Source organism: Melopsittacus undulatus, chromosome 2 (assembly GCF_012275295.1).
Source record: "Melopsittacus undulatus isolate bMelUnd1 chromosome 2, bMelUnd1.mat.Z, whole genome shotgun sequence".
In the NCBI taxonomy this organism is placed as follows: Eukaryota; Metazoa; Chordata; class Aves; order Psittaciformes; family Psittaculidae; genus Melopsittacus; species Melopsittacus undulatus.
Genome location: NC_047528.1, coordinates 29,823,072 through 29,837,681, shown reverse-complemented (window position 1 = coordinate 29,837,681; position 14,610 = coordinate 29,823,072). Strand labels below are relative to the sequence as shown.

At 39.8% G+C, this 14,610-nt stretch overlaps 1 protein-coding gene across 1 annotated transcript in view; it reads right to left on the bottom strand.

Moving 5' to 3' along the window:
- Window positions 1-14,610, bottom strand: part of ENOX1 (ecto-NOX disulfide-thiol exchanger 1) — a 364,764-nt gene that overhangs the window by 289,922 nt on the left and 60,232 nt on the right. Inside the window, exon 2 of the mRNA XM_034074319.1 lies at window positions 92-165. The gene's annotated coding sequence lies outside the window, so the exon portion shown is untranslated. The remainder of the gene's footprint in view (window positions 1-91; window positions 166-14,610) is intronic.

Sequence of the window (14,610 nt, the reverse complement as noted above, 5' to 3'; positions counted from 1 at the left end):
GCTTTAAGAAGTTCAGCATTAAACTGTCAACAAAACTCACACACACTCTAAATCATCCAGTATAAAGCATGAATGTATCCATTACACATACCTATTTGTTGCAGACACTCTCCAAGTTTCAAGAAGCATATAACCAAGAATTATGCCAAGTTCAGAGTCCAAGATCTGAAAAGGAGATAATATATATTTGTAAAAGTCACTAAAAGTATACGGTGTAAGCATATAAAAGAAAAAAATCTCCAGTGAAAAATTCTTATTTTAAAATGAGTTTATGAGATACTCCTTCTAACGTTGTGCATCACCTCGGAAATGTTGTGGGTAATAGCAATGATGGTATGATAATTTATAGGGTATTAAATTTAAGATATATGATATCGCATAGATTCTCAGTCAGTTCCTACATGCAAGCTCTAAATTAGTATAAAACTCTGAAAACACACCAAATTTTCAATTAGCAATTTTGGTACAACTATTTCTAATGAAAGAACAAACCCAGAGTATTAAATATGCAAAACATCCAGTGGTATATGAGAAAATATACATGATTTAGGAAACCACAAACATCCCTATGTACATTTAAGCAATATTCTGCCTTTAGTTTGCAACAAGACCACCGTACGAATGCAGAAACTACATAAAAAATCATGAATATTTTTATGCACATTGCCTCTTTATTGTCTAAAAATGCTCAACATGTCAGTTCTGCTACAGGTGTGATATTCTAGCTGTACATTTTTGTAAGCATAAGTATAACATCTAATCATCATTAGTCTCATTAGTCTCAGAGTCTCTGTAAATTTTCTTGGTTATTCCCTCACAGTGACCCTAAGTGCCATGCATCTGATAAGTCTCATCTGCTTCAGAAAGCAAAAAAGAGGGAGAGGATGCATCAGGAGAAAGAAACTGGCTCTGTGGACCAAGGCAAGACATAAACAGGGAAGAAAGATATGAGAGAAATAATTAATGAGTCTAAATGCACTCAGACTGATCTTTGTTTTGGACAATGATTTCTGAGACGACCACATCAGCTTCACCTTCATGAGTACATGCTCTGTTGAGTATTCCAGTAGCACCATTAGCATTCCTGAATTCTGCAGCAGTAAAAACTGTTTCACACAGTGCTGCCGTACAGTCACAACTCTTAAAAAAATAATTGGCTTTTTCCTTTCCCCACAGCTTTGTCTGCAGCTGCATTATTGGTGCCCACCACATGATTCCCAGTGTAGGCAAAGTGAATCACTCCAGGAGAGTTAAGACAAATCAGCTACAGAACAGCCTATATCCACTTTGCATCAATGGTCACCTGGCTGGAAGCACATAGGTACTCCAGCTGAAGAGCAGGCACATTCTCCAAAGTCTTGGCCCACCAAAGGAGCCCTAGACTCCCTCTGTTCCCTTCTGTGAGCTGGTAATTTTAAAGCAGAGACAAAATGTAAATATCTGCATAGATAATTATTTCACTGCTCATTTTTTGCAAGATAATCAGAAAGATAAGGCTCGTTCTGAGAAACAGAAGCAGTAGAAATGTTTATGCAGCAACTGCATGAAAGATTCTGCCAATTCTTACAAAAGCAACAGTTCGTTGATTTGTAGCTGCTGCCTACTTTCATGTGCAAGAACAACAACTACAGAAATCCCTCACTGGTTTTCTCTATATATTTCCAGGCAATCCCTATAAACATGACAACCTCTAGGATTATTTATCCTGGACTGTCATTGTTTAACCTCAGCAGGCAACTCAGTATCTTGCAGCTGCCTGCTCGCGCTCAATCCCCTCCCCTGTGGATGGGGAGGACAATCGGAAAAAAAGGCAAAACCCATGGGGTTTTGAACAGTTTGCTAAGTTTTTTATCTCTTATTTGAGCAGGAGATAAGAACAGTTTAATAACTGAAATAAAATTTAATAATAATATCAATAATAATAATAACAATAATAATAATGAAAAGGAAGACAACAAAAAGAGAGAGATAAACCCCAAGACGGACAAATGACACAAAATACAATTGCTCACCACCCACTGACTGATGTCCATCCTGTCCCCAAGCTGCAATCACCCCCACCCCATCAACTGCTTCAAAGGCAGCTATGCTCACCACTACACCACCAATGCCTAAGAAAGCTTGTGTTGCCTTTTTAGTACTTAGTGGGGACATATTCATTACTTTGTCACCACATCCACTGGGATCTGATGATGTCCATCTTTCAATGTTCAGCAATGTTTATGGCTTGTCATAAGAGGCTCCATACAGCCACCTGAGCTATAAATAATTCACCCTTATGTTGTCAATCCAGATCCACCTAAGCCACTTCAGTTTTAGCAGCCTGATTCACCTGTTGTTTTGATGTTCTTCAGTGACCTGAGTCTTGGGTAAACTCTCCTCTATGTGAGGAACCTTCACAAACAGGCTCTCCACTCAGGTAGCAGTATAATGCCACAGTGCAGCAGCCCCTATGGATTTATGTCTGTGCTGCTAGTTGTTGCCATTTCTGCTATTGAGGACAACTACAGACAAGCCAGACTCGAAGTTCAGATTCCATGAGAGGTATGAGTAACATTGCTACACCTCTGCCCTTTGCACCTCCTACTCAATTACCCAACAGATTTTCACAATAAGGCATAGAGAAATCACAAAGACAATGCCACTGAAGTTAATGTGAAAATTAGTCAAATATTACCTCTAAAAGGAGTGGAAGCTATTTACTAGGTAATACCAATAAAAATCTGCAGGATCAGAGGCTAGTCAATGTCTACCCTTTATTTTCTACAGTAATGCCCTCCATTTTTTTCTGTATGTCCTTCTTTGTCAGTTAGCCTTGTAACAACTTTTCTGCCTAGAATCCCAGAATATGTTAAGTTGGAAGGGAGCCATAAGGATCATGAAGTCCAATATCCTCTCCTTGCAGAACTACCTAAAACTAAACTGGTTTAGGGACGCTTGCTCCAGTGACCAACTTACCATTCCAGTGAAGAACCTTTTCCTAATGTCCAATCAGAACTTCCCCTGGTGCATTCAATTTCCTTATTGTCCTATTGCCAGTCACCGGAGTGGAGATCAGCACCTCCACCTCCACTGCCCCTCTTGAGGCATTCTCTAGACTATGCCCAACCCTCTTATCCTCCTCATCTCTGGCTGCCTGTTTTATCTTCACTTGCAAGGACCCTATAGGCACTTCTTGTAGTCGACCACACCTTGACAGGATTTACCACCCATCTCTTAGGCACGCTTACCACCTAAATGCACAATGTTCCCGGGCTGTAACATCTTCAGCCAAGTGACCTTCACAATAGGTAGTAGATTCCAGGGACTGAACTGAAGTCCAGCAAAACTTTTGTGTCATAAAGGTAACCTTCAAAATATCAACCGGGTGTAAAAATCTACTAATGCGGTAACGCGTGAAATGATGTTGCTCAAAGATAAGTCTCAAGGGATTGCTGACCTGAGAATTGCTTATGACATATTTATAGAGAAACATTATGAATTATTGCATGGCTGAGATATCTCTGTGACAGAACGTTTGCAGCCAAAGATAAGAACAATCGTATGTAAGTATAAGCACATGTTTTGCTGTGCATCACATTAGATGTGTTTATTTTAGAAATGGCCACCCATCTGACTGTTCCAAAAACCCTTAAGGAATTGCCAGGGAAAGTTTTTACTTGTAGCACACTTTCTATCTTTAATAACACCAGCTGTCGCTTTACAAATCATGCCCTTCACAGTTATCCCATATTCTGCAAACACCAAAAAAACCCCAAACCCTCCCACATTTATTAACATCTGCTTCATTTACTGATTCTGACAAACTCAAGGACAAAGGCATGATTTAACAGATTGGTCTGCGTAAAGAAAGAACATAGTCCACAACAGGATTCATCAAATGCCCCTGTCAGAAAGCTTTATAAAGCACAGCTTAATGAACGCATGCAAATTGCTATAATATATAAAATGCCTGATACCACTTCAACAAGTAATATGCTTATGAAATCTACGGAGAATGGTAAGATCGATCAATCTAATTTGTCTTTGAAATAAAGTGATTTGGTTTCCTCCAGATAATTTCAATCTCTTTTTTTTTCAATGCCCTGTGGCATGACAGCAATGTGTTATGTACAATGAACCACTGCTTTAGACCCTAGAAGATGTGATTATTCAATAGAAAAAGCATTCAGCAGCAGACAAACTGGAAGCACAGTGGTACACTTCAATATTTTCCTTCAATGTTTTGACATGCTGGCAATTTTAAAAAACTGTTATTTCCAAGCCTTGCTGCATTTAAACAGCCCTTATTTTTTTCATTGTAGCTCGATGTGGTGTTGAAGCCTGAGTGCAAGTCAGGCTGATATTTACAGAATAAGGAACTGCTTAGATATGAAAGCACATCACAAAACAACACGCATCCAGGATGATCGCTGCTGTTGCTGTTTTCAACATTATTGATCTAGAGATCTGACCATCTGCTTTTCATCAAGATAAGGAAAGAATAGCTTATGAGCTAAAATAACTTTTGATTAAAAAAACCCAACATTTTCTACAGCATTTTCCCCCTGACAACTGAATTTTCTTTCCACCAACTTACTTAAACAAAAAACTAATGTATTTTTAGTGTTTTGTCAAAGAAGCTAAATCCCACAATCATCCTTTATGAATTTATGGGAAAATAAATAAAACTTCTCTGATTTTTTACTCAGAAAAAAGCACATAGAAAAGAACATGGCATAGTAAGCAGAAACTAGAAGATGCAGAGTTTCTGGATCTTGGCTTTATTATTTGGGCTGAGCAGGTGGGAATGAGAAAGAGGACTGTGAAATAGCATGATTATTCCCTTTTAAAGACTTGTTTTCTCTGAAAAGTTCTGTCAGAGGAGCCTAGGTACAGCTAGTGATGCCTCAGGACTCAGAGGGATTATATCACTGTTTCTGCACTCTATTTTTCAGGAGAGGTGCTACTCACCCTTTAAAGAAATTGTTACATCATCATATGTACTATCACAAAACTGATCCTTGATAATTTTCACTCCTTTGATAATATTCGTCATATGTACTAACATAAAACTGGTCCTTGATAATTTGATAACCTTCAGCCCACCAGTCATTCACAGACTATGGATATAGAACACAAACTGTCTGGCTTCTCCATCTTGCCTTCAGTCGTATTTCTCTGGAGTCTGTGATGGACAAAGTCTGGGGTGCAGTGTGTCAGCTCTTTTACATGCCATTTATTAGGCCTACAACTCTCCAGCTAGAGGGTGTCCATCCTATTCTACAGAATTCAAGTTTTCATAGGAAATCAAAAGAACTCTCATGCTGGGACTGCAAAAGGAAAACAAACACTTCCTAAGTAACACTTTCTTGGGTGGATCTTAGTTATGTTATGCTAGGAGAAGAATACCCAGTATAGTAGTCTAATAGATAAACAGTTTCAACTCCTATTTTATATCATCCATTGCATGTTCCACGTTACTACAGAAGTAATTGCTGTTATTGTCAAAGCTAGACACAAGTTTTGCTCAGTGCCTCAGGCAAAATGACAAATTTGGGCAGTACTTGCTGCAGGATTCTCAAATCTCTGCATCATGGGACTGCAGTTTCTCATTAAGAATTAACTAAACTGTTAAATAAGAGTTCAGGTTGAAACACTATGGCAGAAATGTATTGTGATCTTCTCATTGTAAGGCATTAACTTGTAAAATCTTTGTGTAAATTCTGTTACACTGAATATTCAGTATGTGCCAGGCACTGTGGAAAAAGTTTTTATCTCTCTGCCAATGAATATACATTAGAGTGAGTGTGTATAGTATTTTCCTAGAATTGGGTTTGTATCTCTGAAAATTAAGGGGTCATATCTTTAGCCCTCTATCACTTTTAGATGCTGGTTAACAATATTTAACAAAGCAGGCTATTCTCGTTTTTTCAAATTTGCAAGATGATGGGTTCTCCAGCTTTGCATTCAGTCAAAGACTGAAATCTGGGAATAAATGAACACAATAAGCCTTCCTATATTATACCTCATTTCTCAAAGTAACTCTTTCAGGTTCCATCATTACCATACCTATTTTAAATCTGTTCCTTTTAACATAAATCTACAAGTACAGAAAAATATCTCCCCTTTTGACTGTACATCCAGGCCAACAGATTCACAGTCGATATAGCTAATAAAGGCAAATTGCGGAAGCTCTATCACACACCTTCTCTTTTATCTCCTAAGCCCATATGAAATTATACTAATTATCCTAAGTAAAATTAAACATTCTAACTGTTCCCTGAAATAGGGAGGAAAGTATTCTTGGGAGTCAGTCTTCTTACAGATGCTTTAAGGGGCAACATCTAATAGATTTCAGGGTTAAAAAGAGCCTTGGAATAAAGCGTTTAAACTTCAACAGGGAAAGTTCAGGTTGGATATAAGGAGGAAGTTCATTACTGTGAGGGTGCTGAGACACTGAAACAGATTGCTCAAAGAAGCTGTAAATGCTCCATCCCTGGCAGTGTACAAGGCCAGGCTGAACAAAGTCTTGGGTGACATGGTTTAGTGGGAGGCATCCCTGCCCATGGCAGGCAGCTGCGACCAGATGATCTTAAGGTCCTTTCTAACCAAAACCATTCTATGATTCTATGAATTCAGTTTTAGTCTAACAAAACAGCTCCAAAAAGTACATTAACCTGCGCAACAGCATCAACAAAATTAGTTACACTGTGTGCAATGAAGTGTGCTACACAATAATGCAATGAAACATTCTTTTTAACTTGTTACTTTGGGTTTTTTTCTATTGGGGTTATAAGTGTTCAAAGTCAGGGAGCATTGCTTTAATAAAATAGGCAGGAAATAGAGCTGGTTCCCCCAGTCCCACACAGAATCACAGAATCAGCTAGGTTGGAAAAAACTCTTAAGGTCATCAAGTCCAACAGTTACCCCAGGACTGCCAAGACCACCACTAAACCATGTCACGGAGGGCCTCAGCTACACGGTTTCTGAACACCTCCAGTGACGGTGACTTCACCACTGCCATGGGCAGCCTGTTCCAATGCCTGATTAACCTCTCTGTGAAGAAATTGTTCCTAATACCCAATCTAAACCTCCCCTGGTGCAGCTTGAGGCTGTTACCTCTTATCCTATCACTTGTTACTTGGGAAAAGAAAGAGACCCCCATCTCACTGCAACCTCCTTTCAGGCAGTTGTAGAGAGCAATAAGGTCTCCCTGAGTCTTCTCTTCTCCAGACCAAACACCCCCAGGTCCCTCAGCTGTTCCTCATCACACTTGTGCTCCAGATCCTTCATCAGCTACATTGTCCTTTCCTGGACCAGCTCCAACACCTCAATGTCTCTCTTATAGTGAGAGGCCCAGAACTGAACACAGGATTTGAGCTGCAGCCTCACCAGTGCCAGTACAGGGGCATAATCACTGTGCTGGTCCTGCTGGCCACACTACTGCTGATACATGTCAGGATGCCACTGGCCTTCTTGGCTGCATGGACACAAGTTGGCTCACATTCAGCTACATCAGTCAGCACCCCCAGGTCCTTTTCTACTGAACAGCTTACCAGCCACTCTTCCCTAAGCCTACTAGTCCCTAGTCCCTGCTCTAACAGATTCTTGCCACCCGTCACAGCGAGGGTATTCACCTACCTCTGTTACAGACAAAGTAACCTATACTGGACAGCAGTGTAATCAATAACAGCAAACAGCTCTGGGACTGTCCTAAACTGACAGTGAAATAGACCAGAAAGTGAAATTCTTCCTTTTATTAGCTTCTTGGCAAGCTAATACAAACCCATGCTCCCTGTTGAACAAGCTAAAATGGGGAGGTCTGTACAAATACAGACCTTTTGCTGCTCAGAGGGGAGCTGAAAATGCCCTCTTCCCCTGGGGTGTGGGAATATGAGAGAAAGGACTCAATGCTTTTAAGTCTGTCTCAAAAGTAGTGTCCAAGGTGCAAAGACTCCCAACCTGAAATATTTCCATGAAAGTATTGAGCAACTTTACTGTGACAAGCACTTCTGAAGGTGAAGAGTTTCACAACATGCAGCCTACACTACCTTGCTGTATGTCTACAGAGGGTCTGGGATACACAGAAATGTGTCTTTGCCATCATTGCAGTCTAGAGGTTGGAACAGAAACTCCATAAGGAAATAGATTTTTCCCCCTTTTCTTTTAAAAGTAAGGAAGAAGCACTAAGCTGCACTATTTAATCCCAGTGAAAGACTGAGTAAGCAACTGAACGCAATACATGCAATAAATCTCTAATCCCTCTCTTTAACTACAGTGACAACTGTTGGGAAACCCTGTTCAAATAATCACAAAGAATGTAAAAAGGGATTCCAGTAAGTTGAATATAGATCACATTTTTTACAAGTAAGCTCTATGAGGACAACATCAGTAAGTTCGGCATGCCTATGACATTTAGTTGTCCTGGAAGGCCCTTAAATAACATCTAGCACCACAATATCAAGAAATCATGCTTCCTCATTCCTGCATAAAAGGAGGAATAATTTAGAACTAGGCATCAGTAATATCCAGTCTCAGAAATTACAGGTGATTCAAAAAGATCCACAGAAGAAACAAGAGGTCCATCATGCTCTCCTTGAAATGATCACCCATTGTAGTGGGGGCTAGCTGAAACCCACTGGTGTTTGCTCACATTATTTTTAGCATTAACTGAAAGCAAGGCCAATGTTCCCTCTTGTCTCAGAAGCAAATATGGAAGCTGGAGCTGTGAAGAGAAGCAGGATCAAACAGCTTGAGAGGAGTCTAGGAAGCCTTTTTAATCAGTCAGTCGTATCTCCTGCTAAAAGTGGAGGACAAGCACCAAGATGCCATTCCCTGAAGAGCCAGATATAATGAGGAAAATCTTATCAAGATAAAGATTATTAGCAGACAGGCTAGTGGCAGAATGAATTCACCACAGTGATGATAAAACAGTACTAAGAAAGCCGAGCAATTTTAAGGAAAGGGAGCTAAAAATACCTGCACAATGCACATTCCTCTAAGTCCTTCTTGTTTTCACTATGACGATGCTTCAAAGTTAACTGTCCAACAGACAACTCTGTCTGCTAGAGCAAGATGAAGCATGGTAGGCTGTGGTAGGCCTGTAGTCTCCAGGGATTGTGTGTCTGTATGAATGATGAGGATAGCTGCATTTTGTTTCAGTTACTGTGTATTAGGAGCAGAACCTTGCTGTCTGGCAAGCTTTCAGCACAAGCTTCAGCTGGGAAAAGCCTGGGTACAGTGCTTGTGCTGTATTATTGAAAGAATATACTACTCAGAAAGCTAAACTGGGTCTTGTCTAGTCTTCTGATCTTGCTTTCTTCAGGAGGACTAACCACACACTATCTGTTACACAGACACATGCACACAACTTCCTAGCAGCACCAGTAAAAGACCCAGACCCATGTCCCAAATAGTTCTGAAGGCAGCTGACATTCCCAAACCCAAGGGTCTGGAAGGAGCAAGGAGTTTCGTACACTAACCTCAGACTAGGACCTTCTGGCGTCTGTTAGCAAACACATGAGCAGTGGCCATTTTTCTTTTTAGCACCTTTGGGAACACTATGACTTCATATTGCATGCTTAATTATTTTTAATTAACCTCCGTAAATGCTTTTATGCATTCTCACAAAAACTTCCCTAAATTTACCAAATTCTGTGTTCCAGATATTTTGGTTTTCTACTCAAGTAATGCACTTGGAGTTTATTCCAGAACTTGGCCTCTTGGGTTGTTTGAAAAAATTATTTCAATTTTCAGTCTAAATTCATTCAGGACTAATTAATAAACATATTATCTTGTGCTGGTATTATCCTTCAATTTCAACAGCTCTCCTCCCTCCCCAGTGTTTGCCCTTCAAAGGTATTTAGAACAAAGTGTTTTCCTGGATATTACACAAATTATAGGGAACGGAGGTTCGGCATATTTTGTCACAAAGTCTGACAGAAGCTAACTATCCACTGGGAGAACTTACTTATTTTTTTGCTAATGACGAAAAGGCAGATGCTGATTTCTTTTCCTAGTTACTCCAGTATAAATCAGGGATAATTATACCTGCATGGAAAGCAACCTATAACCTATAGCTAGCCTAGACACAAGAACTGCATCTGAGCAGCATCTGCCTAGGGCTGCAGTGGGGACTGTGAGCACTAAGTTGTCAGTGGAGAACAAATACGTGATAGAGCAGGAGTTAGCAGTAGACTTCTATCATGTAAGAGCCATCATTAACTCTACCCCAGCCTAAACCAGGACACCATCACAGTTCTGTATTGAATTCAATGCCATTCAACTATGTTTGGAATGGTGTTAGGACACACAATGCATCAAGTCTCTCTGAGTGCCAGAACGCCATGGTGTTGTTTCCTGTGGTTGTAACACCATGGACAGCAGTGAGACTTCTCACAGCTTGAACCATGATGTCTGAATATCCACAGACTCTATAATTAAATACCCAAGGAAGTCTGAGGCCCACGACAGAGACCTGAGACAAACAAATATTTACCCCTAGGGCTCAACTCCTCCCATCCTAATGTGGATATCTAAAACATCTTAGACAAACTGCCCCCAACTAGAGGGTCCAATGATAGTAAAAGGAATCTAGGGAGAGTAGCTTTGATGCAGGCAATTATGCAGTAGGTAACTCAGGGTAGCTGAGACAAATCCTATTGCTGAAGTCTGCCTCAGGAGAGCTAACATTTAGTCAGATCTGAAGTCACAAACAGGAGTTCAAAGGATGGGTTTTCAATGGCACCATATTCTAGTCTTTAAGTCTTTATTCAGCCCAGCCTTTTCTTCTTGAATTTTAAATAGAAGAATTTGAGATTTGGCTCAATAATAGCAGCAATAAAAGTCATCAGGAACACGAATTTATGAAAAAATATTAAAATAACTAAATATGCATAGCTTGACTAAAGCCACTATTGAAAACTAAATATGATAATTATCTACAAGCTCTGGAAGGATACACGCATTAAGGATTTTTTTTAATAGGGATTTTCAGGAAACTATAGCTAAGAGTAATGTGATTATACTGAGCAAGGTAAAATTTAGGCTGACAGGGGAAAAATCCTAATAATGAAGTGTATTCTATTATAGAATAACCTTCCAGAGGAAATTGGCTGAAGTCCAATCACATCTAAAGCCAACTGGACAAAGATCTGCAGAGAACAATCCTGCATTAGCTGCAAGATGGACTAGATGACTCAACAGCACTTTTTCATTTTTAAATTCCTATCATTCCACTGCATAAAATAATCCAATAACCCAAAGGGAAGAGGGAAATAGGCTTAGCAACAGCAGCACAGCTGGCTCTTCTTCGAGGTCTGCATGCTGCAATCAGTGTGCCTTGTACTGATTGCACTGAGGGAGGAAACATCTGTATGTGTCAGAGTACTGGGTTAATTTGGTACTACAAAGTCATAATGCCTGATGTCCCCTTCTCCCTCTTGCTCCACTCCTTAATAAAATAACATTACCAGAAGAATCGACCCTGTGTTGTGAATGCATCAATCACGATTTTTGCTGCACCAGCTACTCATAATTGGTTTAAGCTTTCTTGATCTCAAATGCCAACTGGTGTTAAACAAAACACAAAAAATGAATAGCCTGTAGGCACACGGAAATAATCTTGCCACCTGGTGATCTACAAGGAATACAGTAACAATGTTTTTCTAAAGCTATGATACACATGTTTAAAGCTGTGCAATAGTTTACTCTTTAGTTTTGAAGAGGCTTTGACATTTTATAGTTAAAATATCTTGCTGGGAGTCTGTGTTAACATACTGTCTGGTTTCAGATATGCTTAAGCCGGAAGTTAATGGAAGTCTTAAAGAAAGACTATTCAATTTAACTGTGGGTTTGGATTTGGTTTCCCTTCTCCAAAGAATACAAGATGGTCTTAACACTATATATATGTATATAAATACAAAAATATTTTCTGGAGAAAGTGCTTTCAAGTGTAACAGTAGCTTTCTATAACCCACCACAACTCTGCTTTTCCCATAGCAGTTGCACTCTGTAATGCTGACCAAACCTCTTATATCCACTTCATGGAGAAGTCTGATATTTCAAAGAATGTATTTGGGATATATAGGAGGGACAGCTTCTCTAAGAAATATTTTAAAAGAGAACATTATCATCATCTGAAGAACAGATTTGCATGCCATAGGGGTTTGGGGTTGGTTTGCCTTAGGGGGTTTGGGTTTTGTTGCAGTTTGTTGGTTTTTTTCTGCCTCAAGTGCTCAATTAAGCATACAACAACAGAGACAGGATTTGTGTTTTCCAAAAAAAAAGCAATATTAATGGAAACCTGCATCTGCATAACAGAACAGTGATCAACAGCTCACAGCTTACACCACTGATTCTGAATTATTCACACAATTTCTCCTTGATTTCTTCCCCTTTTACAAGGAACTTTTCAAATCAGAACCCAAATTACTATTTTCCTACCTTTTTTATCCTTTGTCAAAGGAGTTAAGAAAAGGCAAGTATTAGAATTTTACCACACACAATCCTTCCAAAATGCTTATACATTTGAGATTTTTCCTGCTCTCTTAAGACAATACGAGACATAAAATATGAGTTACCCTTTAACCGATACAGCTGCTAATTCCCACTCCTGGCGATAGCAGTAAGGCAATAAAGTGACAGCTGTGTCCCTGCAGTCTACCTGCACCTGAAACTGAGGTTGTTTTAGCAGAAGCGACCCACTACTTTTAATTGGTCTGAACACGTGCTGAGAGAAAAACCAGCTGCTGCATTACAGTTCACAGGGGTTGGACACTGCTGCAGGACAGTGTTCAAAGAGCAGCTTGAGATGCCATAAAAGATAGAAGATAGTCAGCAGGAAGGCACTGGGGTCCAACATGAAGGTCTACAGACCACAGAACTGGAGGTGCACAACAGGAGGAGGAAATGGAGCAGATGGGGAAGGGGCCCATACGAAGCAGCATTTTATCATCTGCAGAATGACCATGAAGCAGAAGACACTGCCTACCAGAAAGCCCTAGATATGTGAGGAGTTCCTTGTACCCTGCAGCTTTCTGGGCAATGTGGGCAGAGCTCTGCATGCAAACCCAGCCACAAAATCTCTGCTGGTGCACTTGGGTTTCTTTTCCACTTGTTGTCTAAGCAAAGGAAAACCAAAATACAAACACCAAGTCCAGGGTATGATGAGACAGAGCAATGGAGAAGTTGAATAAAGCATTTTCCAAGTCCTGCACAGAAGGGCAGATCATGAAAGAAATGGAAGGAATATTTTTTTATATATTTTTAATAAGCTTTAGGAAATTATCACTAGGAAATTGGTTGTATTATACTTAACTCAGCTATTTCTAATGAGGATACTGTGACCAAAACCTAACCTTGCTGCAATTTTTCAATTACTTACAATGTTGAAAGTATTGAGGAAAAAAAAAAAGAGAGAATAAATATTCTATTTCTGTTCTAACTAAATTGGTGAGAATCAATCATTGAAAACTAATCTCACGTAAAGACTACATAAAGCTCAGCTTGAAGGATGGCTTTTTCCAGTAGTCAGCAGGACTGTCAACATAGAAAAGGTGCTATGCCATGAAAATACCTTCACAGCTTTACAGCAGAGTAACTACTTGATTTCTTTGTCCAGTTTTGCTTTGCTCTGTTAGAAGATGTGTGGCTGGGCAGCAGCCATGAAGCCACATAATTTGCTACTGCAGGAAATATCTGGAAAGAGGGATGATTTAATGATGGAGAATGTTCAGATACAGGTAGTTTCTCAAGGGTGGGTAGGAAAGGGAGAGAGAGACAGCCATTCCTGCAGAGGGAAGTGGGGAGTAAACCCACAGCAAGGCTCCAGAGGTGGCAGAAACAACAGGGCTTTGCTCATGGAAATATTCCCATGAGAATTTCATAGCATCTGTGGTTAAACTTGAGAGCTGCAGGCTGGAAAGAATGACTAAAGGAAAAGACTATCCCAAGGAGACCATCTACAGGGGGACAGACCTCTTTTCAGTCCCTTTATTTCAGGCTGTCTTTCATTGCAGGTCACAGTTTTCTCTATTAAGAATAATTTTGCTCTAGTTTAGTATCATGCACTATAACACTCAGCATTAGGTACCTGAAGGTTTTGGGGTCATTGATTCAGTGTGCTCACTTTTAGGAAACTAAAACTGCCTTGTTTTAGGGTAAGTAAAAGGAAACCTTCAGCTGGTGAAAGCAGAGAAGGTTTTGAATTAAATGTTCACTTTTCATCATCAAATTATTTCCCACACGCTCCCATTCACAAGTGAGAGAAGTTGAGAGAAATTAAAATCCAAGAAGAGTGGAAGAAAAAAAATTTTCCTTATTTTTACAGTCTTCTAATTTGAGGGCCTGACTTTTAAGCTTAGGTTGCTATCAAGGGTACCCCTCTTGTTTTGCTTTCAGGTGCATAGTGAAGACTCTTGCAAGGCTTTGTTTGGATGGTTTTGAGTTCTGGGGATGAGGGAAGAAAAACAGAGTACAAGGGAATAATAATCTTTAGAAAGAATTCATCTATTTTTTCAGTATTTCCCAAGAGTTTTTAGGGATTAAGGCCTTTTGTGTCTAGCAGGTGACACACTCAGATACTTGCAAAGCCAAAATGCTCCTGGGCTCCCCCTCCACTGTGTAACA